Source organism: Protopterus annectens, chromosome 15.part0 (assembly GCF_019279795.1).
Source record: "Protopterus annectens isolate FY-2018-M chromosome 15.part0, PAN1.0, whole genome shotgun sequence".
NCBI classification, from domain to species: Eukaryota; Metazoa; Chordata; order Ceratodontiformes; family Protopteridae; genus Protopterus; species Protopterus annectens.
The window spans coordinates 150,621,252-150,640,506 of record NC_056749.1 but is presented as its reverse complement, the minus strand read 5'-3'; the positions used below and the strand labels follow the sequence as shown (position 1 = coordinate 150,640,506).

At 38.0% G+C, this 19,255-nt stretch overlaps 1 non-coding gene across 1 annotated transcript; it reads right to left on the bottom strand.

The window, feature by feature from the left end:
- Nucleotides 1-17,820: 17,820 nt before the first annotated feature.
- On the bottom strand, nucleotides 17,821-17,894 carry TRNAC-GCA. The gene has a single exon. It is a non-coding gene; the product is annotated as a tRNA-Cys (tRNA).
- Between the last annotated feature and the right edge of the window lie 1,361 nt (nucleotides 17,895-19,255).

Genomic DNA, 19,255 nt, shown 5'->3' with positions numbered 1-19,255 from the left:
AAAATAAAAACATATACTAAATATTTGAAGTTATAACATTGTATGTCAAGGTGATGAATAAACTGGCATATTTTGTTTGTCATTGTTCTACTTAGCATTTCAAGCGTGTCTGCAAGTGAGATTGAAGTTGATACTGCTTTGCTCAGTACAATACTAAAGCTCATGTCAATTATTAATTAATAAGAATGTGTACATTTTCACAGTTTCCAAAACTGCTTTGGAATAATGAACTAGATTTAGCAGATTGCTACTTTATTTGTGTATGAGTAAAACTGCCAATATCAATTTTCCCTAAATCAATAGTGGGGCATGAATTTCAGTAATGCTGATGGTCATGATTAAACATAAACACTTCCTACATCTGTATTTGATGGAAACACTAACTGAGTGTCATTGGTGTGTCCAGATTATTGAAAAGCATTCTAATAATGCTATTTCCTGAGTGGTATGTAAACATATGAGACAATAAAGTAATTATATGGTTACATACCTTTGTTTGCAGTTCAGATTCTTTTAATTCTGTGAGTACAATCATCTTGCAGCAATCAATTTTAATATTACTCTGCTCACTGAGTATTTACTTGACATTCAACAGGAATCAGTTTAATATGAATTCACATTTTACTTTTATTGCATTCCTACAATGGAAGATTATTAACTGTATGGTGTCACATCACAACACCACAACAGCCCCTATATTTTTCACTTATATAATAAATAACCACAGAAATAATGGCAACTATGCCTCTGCTATCTTTCTTGGCTTCTTTAAGGCGTTTGATATAGTTAACCGCAACAAACTCATCAATTCTCTCTCGGAACTAAATCTTAGCAAACCCACTATAACCTGGTTTCAAAGTTATTTAACAGGTAAACAGCAAGCAGTACAGTGGAGACAGGAACTCTCTCCCTTATTACCAGTCATACTAGGTGTTCCAGAAGGTTCCATCCTCGATCCTTTACTTTTCTCTATCTTCACTAACAACCTCCATACCTCTACTCTGCATGCCTCAATCATTCAATACGGTGATGACTCAACGCTAATCTGTTCCTCTCTTTCCCTCCCAGAACTGCAATTACAAACACAGGCCTCTCTCCTTTATGTAGAAGAATGGCTTGCCAACTCTCAACTAATACTAAACTAATACTAAACCCCAATAAAACTAAACTTCTCATATTCCAACCTTCTAATCACTCCACTCCCATATCCTCATTTGCTATCATTTCTAACAATACAACCACTATCTATCCTGTCACTCACACCAAACTTCTAGGAGTAGAGATAGACTACAACATGAAAGTTGACACTCATATTTCACCCACCATAAAGGTAGTACATAACAAATTGTGGGGGGGGACTATATAAAAATAAACAATTCCTCACAAATAACACCAGGGCTAAAACAGCACAAACACATCTCATCTCTACACTTCTATATGCCTCCCCTATCCTCACCAGTCTTAGAACATCAGATTTAACTAAACTTGCTGCCTGCTATAACAAAATTGCAAAGTTTACCACCAATAGCCCACATCAAACGCACCAAAGCTCAGCCCTTATACAACTTAACTGGCTAGAACTTCCCTATCTTCTCCATTACAACCAACTTAATGCAAAACATTTTGTACTACCCTGATAAAACCCCTGCATTACAAAATTTAATACATTCTTATTCCAGTAGTAGGGGCCTACTACCCAACAACAAACTTATCCTTCAAGTCACTAAAACCAACAACTCTGTAGGAATCTCTGTCTATTCAAATTTCATAGTTAAAAAATGGAACACTTTGCCCACTAATATAACAGACACATTGTCTGTAGCTCAGTTTAAAAAAATCTCTAAAAGCACACCTAAAAGCAAATTGGATCTGTAACTGTGACTCCTCAAATTAGTCTAACTCCATCTTCTTCTGCTCACCCAGGTTAAATTCTCCTCCCTCATTCTCAGGCAGTAGACGTCTCTTTATCTTGTAAGTCTCTCTTCTCATAGTTCTCTCCTCCTTTCATCACCTACCACTTCTTCTACGTATAGACAGTTGGTGTCCACTTATATTATTATAATACTACATCATACTGAGTGTTATTTGGATAGTGCAGTTTAGTGTTTTGATTGATGGACAGTCTTAAGTGTTATTATCATAGATGTCCTTGATGTAAAATGTATAGTATTATTCTACTCCTATGAAATTGTACTTGTTAATCTAAGTTATATGTGGAGCTTTTCTCCTCGGGACACCGCTAAAAAAGGACTTGTGTCTAGTTGGACTTTCCCGGTAACCAAATGCTAAATAAATAAATAACTACAAATAATGGCATATACATATATCAGAAACTGATGTATGAGGCTGTGTCATTTTAGTCCAGTGTTCTGTTCTGCTTAAGTTACCATTAAAGAAAGATATCCCTGTTATACTTTCCTATGAACAGGGTAATTATGGGGTACCACTTTTTTTTTTGCATTTTATTAGTTAATTATTTCTTATAATGCTCACAAAGAGGAAAGAAGCAATCTTTTATTGTCATGCAGAGTGTAACCAGCACAATAACTTCTCATATTCAACATTACACTTCTTTCAAGGATGTAGTATTTATAACTAGCTGATAAAAAGAAAGTGCACCCGATATCAGGCTTGCATTTTTTAAGTAGTTTGCATTTAACAAAATCTGTTACTTTAAACAGCTCAATCTACTTAGGTAACTTTTTTTTTTAACATGGTTAACCAACTTATTTTTCTCAGTTTAAAAGACCTGATTACAACATGCTTAAAATGTAGGTAAAATGCTTGTACAGCAGAATGCAACAAAATATATTCAATCAACCAAATGTAAAACAAAGAATTGGTTTGTCCACCAGACTTGTTTGCCACATAAAGAAAACTGGGACAATTTTAGACTTTGCTGCCAGTTTATTATATCTAAAGTAAATCACTTTATCGTGAATAAAATCCAAACATTTACTACCAGCTTAATGTAAGGTCATTCCAAACATCCACTGAGCAGTCCTGTCAGCTGCACAGAGTCCCAGACAGCTCAATCAGTGTGGACTGCTATGTATCAAACCGAGTGGTATGTATCACCCCCTCATTAAATATGATAGCTGGCCAAATGCAGCTTTGAAGACCACTTTCTGTTATAGTCTTAATGCTTCAACTGGTGCAGAAAGGGAAAAGGAAAAAGAAAAGAGGCAAAGGCCACACAGCAACTGCCTACCAGATTGCAACTTAAGCAGCCTCTTCACTTCACTTTCTTAGCTGTGAGCACAGTGAAAATAATCAGCCAAAACAAAATAAAACATGACATACAGCAACTGCAAGTTACACTTAATTCTTCAAGTTCCAGTAAATGTTCTACCAGTTTAATCATGATTTACAGGAACAGCACCCCTGATCTGAACTGGTGTAAAAAATTTCAGGAAAGAAGATAAACAGATTACATTCCAAGTCAAACAGGTGAACTAGATTGTGTATTTGTATGCTCAGTCCAAATGGCTGACCCCCTCCAAAAGAAAAGAAATGTCAGCACAAGCAAGAAAACATATGATTCGGAAAATTGTGAGCTGTCTCTAAAACTGTGTGTGAGCCATGTACAGCATGAATCTGCACACTAGTGAGTACGAAGCAATGCACAGTCTGGGTTATAAGTGCTTAGTATTTACTAAATCACTGGACACATGGAACAGTACCTATGTCTGAGATGAAACGAATGCCATTACCATATAAATGCACAGTAAACACATGCAGCAGTCCAAACTCCACTATTTGCTGTTTTAATGTTATCAACAAATGATCCCAGATCATGCCGCTGATACCTTTCTAAATTATGTTACTAGAACAAGGATCCATACTCATATCTAATACTCCTCATTGGCTACAACTCTGTTGACAGACCAGCAAGCAAGGACTGGCCAAACATTATCATTTGAATACTACCCATAACAAAACAGTAACATAAGTCTAAAACAAAAGATCTGAACACCAGCAGCCTAACAAACTCATAACTTTAATAAAATAAAAACTTGGAGATAAAAACAGTCACAGTTTTCACTTTCATCTTGTAAAAAATATAAGACATCATCAGAACCATGAAACATGAAGTGAAAACAATTTTTAAAAGCATTTCCTAAACACACCCCTGAAAACACCTAATCAGGTTACAGGAATCACTAAAGCACAGGAAAATCATAAAGAGACAGTAAATACAAAATTAAACGCAATACTTACAACTTGGAGGCTCTCATTTTATGTTCACTGATAATGTAAATGCCATCATTAATCTCTGGCAAATGTGTGGCATCTAATTTGAGTTGCCAAAACATTTCACAGTGCAATAGTTTACTCTTCTAGTCCCCAGCTGCTTGTACTTGTTCCAAATTAAAAAATAAAAATAAAAACTTGAATCTTTTAAAACCAAGACAAAGCAAATACCCAAAGTTAAAATGTCACTCTAACTCATGTAAGCTTAGAATGACCAACTACCCATAATCTTGACAAGTTCTTTTGGCTGTCATGCCCAGGCCAGGCTTGTGACTTATTTTATATAAAAGGAATGTGTGTCCATGTGTGTGTGTGGGGGGGTATAACCACAGTTGAAGGCCTTGGCAGGATAAGCTTTGTAGGCAGGAATCCAACTCCTTAGTACTAAAACAGTCCCACTGTAAAAACAATCATAAGTTATTACAAACAGGCTTGTGACTTATTTTATATAAAAAGAATGTGGGTGTGTGGGGGGGGGGACATAATCACAGTTGAAAGGCCTTGACAGAATACGCTTTGTAGGTCAGAATCTAACTCTTTAGGTACTAAAAGAGTCCCGCTGTAAAAATAATTTTAAATTATTACAAACAGACTTATGACTTATTTTACATAAAAAGAATGTCTGTACATATGTGGGGGCAGGGCATAACCTCTGTTGAAAGGCCTTGACAGGATATGTTTTGTAGGCAGGGATCATAAGTTAGTACAGACAATCTTTATGGAAAGCTTTTGAAGTGAAGAAAAAAACAACAACAAATAATGGAACACAGTAATTAAGTAGGGGATCTGTACAAGACAATCATGTCTGGATTGATCAGTTTGTACCTTGTGACCCAGACTAAGTTGGCATCACACACATCACTCAGATAGGGCCATATAATTAATATGCAAACTATAAATAACCAATAATCTAAACTGAACCCAACAGACCTGTATGACTTTCCCTAACCCTAACTCAGCTAACCTGCCCTAACCCTCACATCCACACAATCGCACACATACCTAACCCACGCCTTAACCCTAACTCACCTAACCCGCCCTAACACTCGCATCCACATAATCGCACACTTACCTGAATTCGACCCGTAACTTTCCACCACAGCACTGAAAATACCAAAGCAACAGAAACAGACAACCGAATTCTTTCCCTAGGAAAAAATTTGGGTTTCTGTTGCTTTGATATTTTAAACATTCGCTCACATAAGTTCGATCAATCAGCGTTCGCTTTTTTAAGCGTTCGCTGATCTAATGTAGACCCCTAAGTGATAAGTTTGCTGAGTTGCCCTTTTCTTATTTTTTAATTTCTCTAGATCTTTTGAGTTTCTAATACCATGATGGGAATGGACCCCATTCTTAAGTCAAAGTATGATTAAAGTTCATGAAATTAGTACTGTTTCACTCTTTGATGACAACCAAAAGTTCTCTTCACAGTACCTGCAATCTGCCCAGTAATAACTCCTGCAATTTGTACAGAGTTATATGTATTGGTAGTATATCTAAATATTATTGTAGACTATTTTTTTGTAAGACCCATTGCTCCTACTACTATTGGAACTATCTGGGTATCTTTCCTACACATTGCTCTTGTTTCTGCTTGCAAATTTTGATATTTTATAAGTTTGGGTCTCTTTGTATGCAAGATGCTGTAGTCACTGGGTGTGGCAATTTCATTGACCAATGCTATCAATGAACCTTCTTTTCCTGGACCACTGAATCCGATTTTCTAGCATCTATCTTTTGAACTGTTGATAATGGATAATCCCCTGTGATGTAGACTTCATCATTTTTATGACGCTTTGTGGTTCATGTTTCCAGTGTTTTTCAGCTACTTCAGTACCATAATGTTTGCACAATCCACAGTGCAACAGTTTCGCCACATTATTATGCCTGTCAGTATACAATCCTTTTGCCATTAATATGTCGCAACCAGCAATGAGGTGTGCAACTGTTTCCAATTCTTTTTCGCAAAACCTACATTTGTCTGTCTCTCTCACATGTTCAATGGACTTTGTGAACCAACGTGTACATAGCCCACTATCTTGTGCTGCCAATATTAACCTTTCATCTCTTGGTTTGAATTTGCCTCTCTTTAATCATTCCTGTGTTCGTTCCTGACCAACATGAGGTTGTTCTAGAAGTTTTCTATAGTTGCAACTATATTTATGCATTTTCCGCATTTCTTGCCCTCTCATCTGGTCCTTCGCCTATTATTCTTTCTTTTGTTTTTGGCACATTCAGTTGCTGCCTGATTTTTATCTACTTCTTTGATTTCCATTCCTGTTTAATGCTGATATGCTTCTGCTAGATTAAGCAGAGGTCAAATTAGATTTATTCTCCACATGTTTCAAAACTTTCATTGCATTTGGGTCTTGTGAGGTCAGCAGATATGTGTGGAGTCCCACAATTGCAGATCTATACATGTAATCAATTTTAAGGAGGCCCATCCCTCCTTCAGAACGGGGAATATATAATATTGGTATGCACTGATTTTTATAAATCATTTGGTGAGCGTGAAGCATCCTACTTATTTTCCTGTCTAATCTATCCAACATGATTTGAAGGCAGTCAATCACTCCAAAACTGCAATTTAGGACAGGAAGAACAAATTGGTTTATAGCTTGGATTTTGTTCCTAGATGTCAATGCTGTTTTCAGGATTAATAAGTCTTCTGAAATATTCCTTACTAAGTTTTATTCAGAGTTTGTTCATGTTTTATTGTTGATCCTTCTGCTTAACCTCAGGGATGTGGGTGGAGACCTACCATCATCATAAACATCCTTAAGCAACATCTGCCACATAACGTGCACCACCACAAAGTAAACAACAGAAGGAGATAAATATACTGTAACCACACCAGACTCTTACTGACAAGCTTGCTGGGTTGTCCTTCTGCTTAACATTAGGGGTGTTTGTGGATCTGCCATCATTATAGCCATCCTGAAGTGACATCTGCAACAACCACCACCACTACAAAGTAAACTAATATGGTGAATGCATGTGCTGGCCATGAGCATTTCCTGTATTAATCTTCCAAGCTTTGGCATTGTGAGTCACTTGATTTTCACTGATTCATGCTGTTACAAAACTACACCGTGCCTTAATAATAAACTGTGGAGGCTTATGGACTGTTCAAACTCTTGCCAACAAGGAAGCAGTACAGAAGCATTAGATGCAGGACATCCAGATTCCATAATAGCTTCTTCCCATGTGCTATCAGACTGCTGAACAGCAAACCCACAGCCTAACCCGCTAAATAGGTAAAACATTATTTATGCACAATATGTCATTGTTATTTACATAACTCTCTACATAGTTCACTTTACACATCTCTAGCTGCACTATGAAAACTGTAAATTATACGTTTATAGCATATATTGGTGGTGGGTACTTTTTTTTTTTTTTTACATTTGTGCCTCTTTATTTATTTATAGTACTGTTTGTTATATAACCTTATATATCTACTAAGTTTGTTCCTGCTGTTGTATTTGTTTTTATTTCTGCTGTAAAAATCTTTCATTTTTTTTCTGTATTTATTTTTAGTATCTTATTTTGATTTCTATTTTTAGTATTTTTAAATTATTACTAATTCAATCTATCTTCCTTCTGCAAATTTTAATTCTTATGGTTCAAGCTTGAGTATTGAAATTTTGTTCAGTGATACACACTTTTCCTCTGTGTTGATCTGTATGGCAATAAGGTTTACTTTGACTTGAGATTAAATTGCAAATAAAATGCATATAGTCAAATGCTCTTAGAAAAACAATTCTTAACATAAATGTCCTCAGCTAACATTGTTATGCAGATATTTAAGACTCACACTATACCCCCAAAGTGATACCTTGCCTTAATGCAACCTGAGTAACTTTTCACATTGATATGCATCTATATGTTTATTCGGTTCCCTATTATATGATCAAAGACACATTCTTTCAAATGCATCTTGAGCGAACTTCAAAGCACGAAACAGCAAAATACCGAAACGGCATATAAGCAAATTCTTTCCATGGGAAAGAAATCACTTGGCCACCTTCATTATTTTGCCATTTTCCTCAATGTAGTTCAATCTCGGAGTTGGTATAGTTAAGTAGGGGGGTGGGGATGGGTTTAGAAGCCCCGCACTTTATGAGTTTTTTTTTTCTTTTTTGGAACAGTGATTTTTTTTTCCCCTTGGAAAAAAATTGCTGTTCTAAGTGTTTGGGATTGTATGCTTTCACTTATATGGGGTCAATAAATCAGCGTTCACTTTTTTAAGCATTCGCTGATTTAATATAGACCCATTTAATCAGACAACAAAACCTAGTACCAAGGAAATGTAGTTTTTCAGCCTTAAGAGTAGTAAACACTTTCCTTAAGGAAGAACAAACCATGAAAAAGGAAAACTAGTTGTACAGGATTGCTATCAGCATATGATACGGTTTTAAAAGATGGGAGGGAGGATTTTGACTTGGTGAATGCAAATAAGGAGTTTCAGGCCTTAGCAACATGGAGAAGGTACAGAAAATGTCCATCAGATTTGATAGGTTTGTGGACAGGGAAAAGATTTTGGATATTGGATTGTAATGAGTGATTGGGAACATAGTTGTATATAATGCAGGACAAGAAGATGGATTCTGGATAATTTTATAGGTGGTAAATAGCTGAATATATGTAAGTTGATGGATTTTTGGTGCTGTACAGTGGTGGGTTCTGAAAGACATATTTGCTGCACATTTAGCAACTTCATTCTAGCATTGTTCAAGTTTTGATTTTTTGTGAAATCTGTAGGTTAGTAAGGATGGGAGCGCCATGAAGAAGTAGTAAAAGCAATCATCAGTAATATTTCTGGAAGAAGTTCTATAAGAAAAAGAATAAAACCAAGAGGTTCATGCCTCCATTATTCTTTCTGCAGCTACTGAACTGCAGGACTGGATCCCAAGCACAGCCCCAACACTAGGAAGCTACATTTTCTCCCAAAGAGCAGACTATGCCAAATACATTTATTCCAAGTAGGATGTGAGAAGATACTACATCTCACTATAAGCCAACAGCATGAACTACATCAGTGTATCATTAAAATTAGATAACTATAGGAGGCGGTGATAACAGTATGTACATCTAGGCCAAAGTCTAGTGGATAGTTCAGCCACAAGAAAGAAAAATCTACAGGCAACTACATTGCTCAGAAAATCACAGTAGTCCAGAAAGGTAACTTGCCATTTACTGGGAATAGTAAAAGAATGACAGAGTGTTGTGAGCCTGGTGACTGCTTTTACTAAAGATCATTACCCCAACAGTTGAGTTTATTGGTAGGATTAATGAGACTCTATATCATGTAATGTAAATGGAGTTCAATACTCATTCAAGGCATATCAATATATGCTATCAACATTAGAGTTATCTACTTTTCCCTGGTGGACAACAGCAGTGTGGTAGAATTTGTGTATTTATTGTTTGTTAACCAGGGAAGTGCGCTGGTACAGGACCCTTTTCAGCCAAATTCCAGGTCATAAGACAAAGATAAAAAGTAGGAAAGCATTGTTGTGATCACTTGGTCTGTATCCTGCTTAACAAACATCAAATAAACAGTGCTGAGCTTATGTTTTGTAGCTATTTGATTGCAACACCTACCTTGCTATGAAGCATATGCATTAGGATAGAGATATAGTCACACGCATAACCTGTTCATATTTATTACATGCAGCCACATTGTATCTCATTTTATGGGGTCTACTTCATATGACCTAAATTTAATTTGACTGAACTCTCATTTTTGTTGTCACAGTAATGGCATACAAATGAACCAAAATTTAATGAAATTAAAAAAAAATGAAAAATAATTTACTCTTTTTAAATATTCATCTGTATCATACTATTAAAGCAGTAAACCTACATTAGGTGAAAATATTTTCAAGTGGACAATAGTAAGTATATTTTGTATGAATAGAAACATAATTAATGTCTTGATTTTACTCTGATTTTAAACTATGACTTTTTTTTATCCTTAGGGTTGAGAAAATGATTCGGCATTATGTACATATTCACGCTAAATTACTACTGTATTGATTACTGAATGGAAACCCTTCTCAATTGCTTTCCAAGTTTACCTTCTAAATCATTTAATCTTTTCCTCTCAATCTATACAATTAAACTTCAGTAAACTTTGTTTAAAATGTCATAATTCATATATTTATTTTCAAAGAATTCCATATAGAATATAGCTTTCACTGGAAGGTGGATTTTTAGACTGTATTTGGTGCAAAGCATTCATTCAAATAGCAGTATTCAGGATGCCTAGCAGGTTTTGATGCAGTATATTGTATACACTTTAGCTTCAAGTATGTGCATGAATCCTTTTTCCATTGCCCTACCAGACATCATTTTGGTTATATCATGTTTCTTCTTTGACAATTTCATTGAATTAGCTATCTTCCCACATGGTAATGTTTTCTTCTTGCTATATTGCTGTTGAACAAATCCAAAGAATGCTCATTAGTGTTAGATATTTATGCCATAATTTGCAACTCAGGTGTTGAGTTCCTTAACTGAATTGTAATGAAGTTGCATTTTAGTTCAGTACCAGGGGAATAAGTACAAAGAAATAACAATGAAAGGTATGTTTATGCTTTATATATTGCATCTTTGTAAATGGTTTCTTGCTTAATTATTAGGCATAACTCTTAACAGATATTACAGCTGAGCATGTTAATAAGATTATAGGTTCTTATTAATAAAACATCCTGGGTAACCATATAACACATAATCATGCAATTCAAAAGGTATGGGGGGAGTTTTGCCACACCATCCAATGAGGGCCATACTGTTTGCCGATGAAGTAATTTTTGTATGTACCTATCCAATCATCAAGGCAGATCTTACTGAAGGACAAATTATGACAAATTTTGACAGGTATTGGGAATATATTAAATAGTTAAGGGATCATTTGGGTATACAGGTGAAAATGAGGTCACTGCTTTAATATTGAAATTTTAAGACTGTATAATCTCAGATGACTCTATATATCATGCAATTTGGGATCTACAACACAGATGATTCTTGAAAAGCAAGATCGTGCATGCATTCTAGCTTATATCTAAATAAATCAGAACTGGATCAGCCCAGTGTTAATTACTAATGTACTAGAACTTTCTTAAATGCGTACTTTTTCTGCAAATTATATTGCTTGATAAGAAAGCAGCTATTTCACTGACACATACATCATCTTTGTTGCTTGTTGATCATTAATTCTTTCTCTAGAAGAATCAGCATTTCTTCAAAATGAATTAAAATAAAAAGCATTGTTAGTGAAAACTGGATTATCATTTCTGGGGCAACAAGATCTGATCATAGTTATTTTTTCTAGCAAGGGCAATTCTTTTCTTCTTATCAATAATGTGAATCCCAGAAGTTGCAATTCTTAGGCACTAGGGTATTGCTTACCATATATAGTTTTGGCTTAAAAAAAATCACTGCAAACTGGCATACATTTTAGAAATGCTTGTGTGTTTCAAAATCAGGCGCATTTCACTTTGCAAAGGCCTTGGGTATCTTTTCAATACTGAGTTACACCTCCACTATCAGAATGCTGAGGCTTATATAGACTATTACTATATGATATTCAAATCTAATCAACAGATTTTAAATATTTGCTCTTCTACAGAAATGCTGTAATATATATTTTTCAGGAAAACAAACTGCTTTTGAAGTATTCCCATTCAGCACAATTTTTCTCTAGTTATTTGTTTTTTGAGAATTTTGGCATTGCATTTCAGTTTTTAAACTGTAAATGCAACAGTACAGCAGCTACAGCATGCAGATATCTACACAGCTATATTTTGCAAATGCTCTGTAATTATTACTATCACAAGGAGAAACAAATCCTGTCATATACATCCATTCATCAGAACAAGCATTCAGTAGTGAGAAGACAACAAAGGTAGTAAGTGAAATTGCCTTACATGGGTAGATGCTGTAGTTACATACATGACTGTTATATGGTATTAGTATAAAACCAATGTCATAAAATCTAAATAGTGTTTAAACAGTTTCATGAAAGAACAGTTATATTGATGGGGCTACAGACCATCGTACTGCTACTCAAGTTACTTGGCTTTCATTAACAAAGCTGTATAATTATACAGCACTAGTACAGAAATCTTCAAAGCGTGAGAAGATCTACTAAACCTTAACCTGTGGCAGCTAATATTTTATGGAACTGCATAAATATAGCTGACAGCAAAGTATGCCATACCAGCTTTTGAAGAAGGTGGAAAATAAAACCAAAATTTTACTTTGAAAAGTGGTATTAAAGTTCTTCAAGACAACTTTGCTTTAAAATATCCAGTACTTTTTCCTGAAGTGAATCAGAATAAAATAAAATATCAGAAGGAGATTTGCGGTACTACTCACAGATATAATGCTCAAGATAACAATGAATGCAAAACTGAAGTTCACAAACTACAGTCTAATATAATTGAAAAAAAATAGATTTTCTTTGCTGGAAGGTTGTGACCCTCCATGCTTTCCAGTTTGGGGGCATATTAAAGGTGCTGCATGATTTCACTTAAAATCCTAGGGTTTGGTCTATCTGATGAAATACTTTGAGTAAGCAATGGCATTTGATGCAATCCCTTGCAGTAAAGAGATAATGGGAGAATTTAATAAAGCCTACACAGACTTTTATTCCATGTAGGCATAGTGGCACACTGCTTACGCGAAAGTAAGCAGGTGTGCAATCTGGTAAACAGTGTTGAGCGGCACACATGAGTGCACCTACATGGAAGTATCCATGGCATGCAAATCACCTGATATACAGGTGAACGACATTCAAATGAGGGAGGTAGAGTGATCCAGGAAGCAGATAGGCTGTCCTGCAGACCCTGTTTAGGTGACTGTAGTCTACACAGAAAATGTCCATATACAGGATGTAAAAAATAGGGGACATAAAAGGACAGGTAGATGGGCAGAAATAGCATAGCAGACACATGTATGTGCAAAACTATCCACTGTCTGCCCAAAAACATATGGAAAATAATTTAAAATAATTTCATTTTTTTAATAATCTGGGTATGTTTGCCCAGCACTCTGCAGTGTGCAAACATGCCCTTATGAAAAACAAAATTAAAAAAAAGATTAAAAAGGTGTAAAAATTAAAATTATTAGTATGTGACAGTAATGTATTATACAGGACACTGTGTGGATTATCTACAATGGTGGAATGTTTCTGTTGCTAAGGAGGTAGTGCCTGGAAACATGTTTTTTCCAGGTTGTATGCATGGATCTCTATGCAAATGAGTGTCGCTTAATGAATAGCACAAATGGGTGTCTGGAGATCCCATTCATGTAGGCAAAGAACCATGTTTGCATCCATAGAAGAGGTAGCTGACATTAGAGGGAGGTGTGTTTGAGGACTTGTAAGCTCATTGTTGCTCAGAACTGCCTGTGTGGTGCAATGCTATGCTGAACAGGGGTATGTGTACAGTGTCTGCTAAGCTTTGTTTACCTTTGGGGAGCATGTTTCATTGAGTTTGAGCATGTTTGTGCAGCACCCTGCAGTGTTGAGCATGAAATTTCATTGGGGCGTGTACACTGAGTGCTGAGCACTGTTTATCTTCACAGCTCATGTTTGCAAGGCACACCTCATTGCTCAACAAGGAAGGCTGTTGCAAAAAAAAAAAAATGTCTGAGAGAGACAATGATATCTTAATTACTGATGACCCCTGTTTCACTTAAACTAGGGACAGAAACAGTCTTTATTGATGTACTTGGCAGGTGGAATGCATCATAGGTAGACGATCACCCAGGCTGCATCTCCAGCAGAGCACTATAATTGTTGCATACACCTTACAGTCTGATTTCACCCAAATACTCTGTATTAGTGTTGTACAGACTTGGGAGTTTTAACTGAAGGAATGCTAGGTGCTGCTGCAGGTCTAATACATCAGTATGTGATAGATGCTGAGGTCAATGCTGCTGCTGCTTCTGCTGACTATAGGCCTATACTGAGAAGGAGAAGAGTGTTCAGGACCAGGATAACCTTCCCGGAGCTACATGAGCTGGAGATTGTAGAGTGCTACAGGGTGGACAGGGACATACTACAAAAACTTACTGAGCTCTGCCGACCTCAAGTCAGACCCAGAGCCAACAGAGGGGAACCCATCCCTGTGGAAACAAAGGTATGTATTGCTCTTAGGATACTAGCTACAGGTACTTTCCAAAAACCAAATGGGGACATGATGGGGGTCTCACAGGTATCAGCATCCAGGGTACTCCACTTCCTGGATGCCATGCTACCACATGCCAGTGAGCACATTTATTTTCCCTTCACTCCTGAGGTGAGAGCCAGCAGTATGCAACACTTCTACCATGTAGCACACTAACCTGAGGTACTGGATGGGATAGATTGCACTCATGCACACATCAAAGCACCACCCATTGAGGAGGGTAGAATCTACATCAACCACAAGGGGTATCACTCCATCAACTGCCAGGTTGTGTGCAATGCCCAGAGCATTATCATGAATGTGTCTGCTGGCACCCCTGGCAGTTATCACGACTCCCATATCTGGCACACATCACAGCTGTACCAGATGTTTGCTGGGGGGACATCCCACACTGCCATTTAATGGGGGATGCTGGCTACACACTGGAACCATGGACGATGACACCCATCAGAAATGCACACACACCCACTGGAGAATACCATAATGAGCCACACGCACAAACTAGAACATAATAGAACATGTGTTTGTGCTGCTGAGGTCATGGTTCTGATGCCTCGATATTTCTGGTGGAGTTCTGCAGTACTCTCCTGCCACATGTGCACACATGTTCATTGTATAGGTTATGCTACACAATATGATTCTGTGGAAACAGCTGCAGCAGGATCAGCAAAGGGAAGGGGTACACCTTCCCACCATTGCCTAGATCAACTCCAAGGAGGAAACCCCTGAGGTTGTTCCTGTAGGCAGACATAGGTATGCCCAGTATTTCTGGCCTTAGCCAAGAGACAATGCATGGCACATTCACTGACAACCTAGGGACCTAGGGACTGAAGTCTTACTCCAACTGACATACATATTAGTAAAAATTATGTCAGATAGCCCAAAAAACTGTACCCAACCATGTACTGGCTGTAAACTGAGTGCATCAGAGTCAGCCATGAACCACAGGTCTGCCAACTGCTGCATTTGCAAGTTAAGTTACATACCTATTCACCACTTGTAAGGGGTATATGGTAGCATATGTATGAGCCTGCTGCATGTATGCAAGGGAATATAGTGGGCTACTGGGCTACTTGGGAAGATCTAACAGCCACTTGGAACAAAAGGTACTCTGTCCAGTAGTAGGTGCTGCATAATATGAAGTAGGCCACATGGCTGAAAAGTCCACTACATTATGCAAGTGAGATGGAAAACAGTGGTGGTTCCATGACAATCGCACAACTGTCCATGCCAACAGAGCATGGGCTGCTCGTCCCCCACCACCAACACATCAGTGTATCCCTATAACTGCTGTAGCTCTAAATCTGCAATGATATATCAGCAGACCAGCCAATTCCAGGGCTGTGACATAGAACCTCGCCACATGTTCTATGTCTCATGTAATGCAGTGCTGACAATGTATGTCTGTATGCTGTTGATTGTGTGATGAATACACATCCCTGTCTGGCAGCCTGTGCTTCTCAGTAGGCTAAGGACATTAGCATGGGTGATGGTGTTTATGTTTTGAATCTGGCAGTACCCACATTGTTTGCATGTGAGGTAGTCACATTGTGGTGTCCCCATAGACTGTCATACCCCTCAGTCTGTTACTGCATGAAAGCTGGACAAAGTCAGAGAAAATTAGGGGACGCAGGGCTAAAACTAGAAACAGATATTCAGATGATTCACCTAGAAGGTGGCTAGTATGAAAGTGGGTTGCATCAGTACAGCATATCTGAAAGACATAAAGTCCAACACTCAAATGTTTGTCTGCAGTTAGTACTATTCACTGACTGCCTTATACAACATTTTACTGGAACACCACAAATATATGAGTAACAAGCCAGACATATGGAGTGAAATGCTAGACATTATGAAAAAACATGTACAGTGAGAGGCATACCTCTCAACTTTACAGAGACTTGCCTCATATATTTGGTCCATTTTTTCATAAAATTGTGTTTTTCTTGCAAATTAGTGGCAAATCATTACAGACTGTAGTTAGAAATTAATTACAGGCATTTGAGTGTCAGACATCATACCCTTCAGAAAATTCATGCTAAAGCAAAACCTGTTAGTCTATCATGTTTCTAACTTTGTAAGTGCAATATGAAAGAATTGTCAATATGTTTGGACCTTTGTCCCACCTTTACTAATGGCTCTGTCCAGATTTCTTGCTGTAAGAAGTTAAGAGGTATGGTGAGAGGTATGCAGACTGTCAATCTGTCAGAGGTGTTATATCATGTACCCCAGTCACATATTAATCACAGCACACAGCCAGGGAATACCGTGGGCAATGTCAGGGAAGTACTGTACTGCGGAAATAGGTGCAGCTGCCAGTCACTGTAGCACACAAAATCCCAGCCTGGAGTGCAGGTATGTCTGGCCTGGAGTCATCTTGTAACTACTAACAGTCCCACTGGGCATGCTCCTACAAGTATCAAACTTGAGTGCAATTCCATTGCCTCTTCCTCACAAAGACCTGCTATGTGGTAATACATCTGTACATACAGACAGCTACCTCAACATAACTGTCTGGCCCTATCCCCCTCCCACATGCCAATGGTATCAATTAATATGTACCCCATATACATATAATACTGATATATATATATATATATATATATATATATATATATATATATATATAAATAACTATTTATAGTACAATGATACATAGAATTTCGATATATATCTACAGGCATCATATACATAATGTACTCACACAGGAACATTTATACAGACATGCCTGTTATATACATTTGTGTGTGTGTGTGTGTGTGTGTGTGTGTGTGTGTGTGTGTGTGTGTGTGTGTGTGTGTGTGTGTGCATGTATATATATATATATATATATATATATATATATATATATATATATATATATAAAACTGTGGGGATGTATGGATTCCCACGCATACCCTCAGAATGCTGCGGTTATTTGCACTCACACATCAAAACTGTTGCCCAAAGGAACCAAACCAAGGCTGCGACAGTACATAATCCACTCACCCACAAACCTCTGTGGCTGTTAAATGTCACCTTGTACACAGGTGAGCAGGTGTTGTACTGTACAATGGTTCAATGCATGCTGTTGCCAGGCCATCTTGTTTCTGGACATGCGTGTGCCTGTCTAACTGCAGCCAGCCACATATGGCTATACTGACAACTGTACACACATAGGTTCATAGTTTCATAGGTAGGTACTAGGCTATCGGCCCAAGGGCCTAAGTAAGCCTAGCCAACAAGGTTCCTTGGCTTATGCCACCCAAGAAAGTTAACTTCTTGTGCCCCTGAAAGTCATCACTTCCAAGTCTGGAACCCAGGACGCTGTGCACTATACCCACAGCAATATATCTCTACACCATCTGAGCTGCTAAAAAGCCACCCTTGCAGGGGCACCCAGATTTGAACCGGGGACCTCTTGATCTGCAGTCAAATGCTCCACCACTGAGCTATACCCACATTCTACTTGGCAGTGGATTTCTATGGTGCTGAGGTGTCAGCCCGATGCCCAACCTTCAAAGAAGGCACACGCACTCACACATGCACCTACCTGCATGTCTTTAAACATCACTTGACTACAGGGAGGACATGCAGACTCTACACAGAAGGAGCTCCAGTCGAGAATTGAACTGGAGAGCCTCTTGCTATGAGGCACAATGCTAACTGCTGCACCACCACGGCCTGTTAAATAAACAGCTCTTGCAGGTCTTGAACCCGGGACCCTCTAGACTATAGTCACAGCACTTAACCACTAAGCCATCTGAACATAGCAGGGATAATGACAGGTAGCCCACTCCTAGGACACTGGATGCCATGACAGTACCAAGGAATATCACTCTGCAGGCTTATATGCTGTCTAACACAAGGCTATCTTGCAAAATCCACAAGTATTCAGCCTACAATCACATATATGTACTCCATAGTGCATGTGATAAGTACTGCAACCTATAGTGTGTAATAGTAGGTAACTAGGGATTCTAATCCCACATCATCATCAAAATGTGTGTGTGTGTGTGTTTGTAAATATATCCCCATGCAGCACTAGGGACAACATGCATGGCTTATCTCTGTGTAATGGTTATGCATTTTATGGCCCTGTGACTAGCTTTTGGTCTCTACATTGCTCCTCTCTACAAGGCCGGCTGATGTCATCCACGTTAACAGCACTGGCTGACACTCTGATATCAGATAAACTCTTTGGCCATGCGATAAGTACTGCTTGCTATAATGTGTCATAGTAGAAATGTAGGGGTTTTAATCTCACATCAGCCCACTCTGTACATGTGTGTAAATATAGCCCTGTGCAGCACTGCAGATGTGGTCTTATGGGCTATCCTCATGCAATGATTATGCATGTGTTGGTCCTGTGACTAGCTGCTGGCCCTAAATTTCCCTCCTATACATTATCAGTACTGATGTCCACCACCTGTCTGACCTAGACAAAGGATAATTGTACATGTGTCGATGCCATTGCCACACCTTCTAGATTTTTAAGTTCAGATAGCCCAGATGACATGTGATCTCATCACAAACTATGAATGCATGAATATGCTAACTGCCCCCATTTGTCTCTGATAGACTGTTCTACACATATGCATCTAGGGTGCCATGCACATATACTGCTGTACCTTGCTGATGTCATATTTCTGCTGTGCTGCCATGCCATCCTGTGCCACTTTGTTACTGCCATGTGCCCATAGTGTATCCCCTCAGACTCCTGGAACTGAAACATACACAGATCTATCACACAACTGTCATTCTGTAATTCTACCACAAGTCCAACATTATACAACAAAGATCCACAAAGTGTGCTGCGTAGT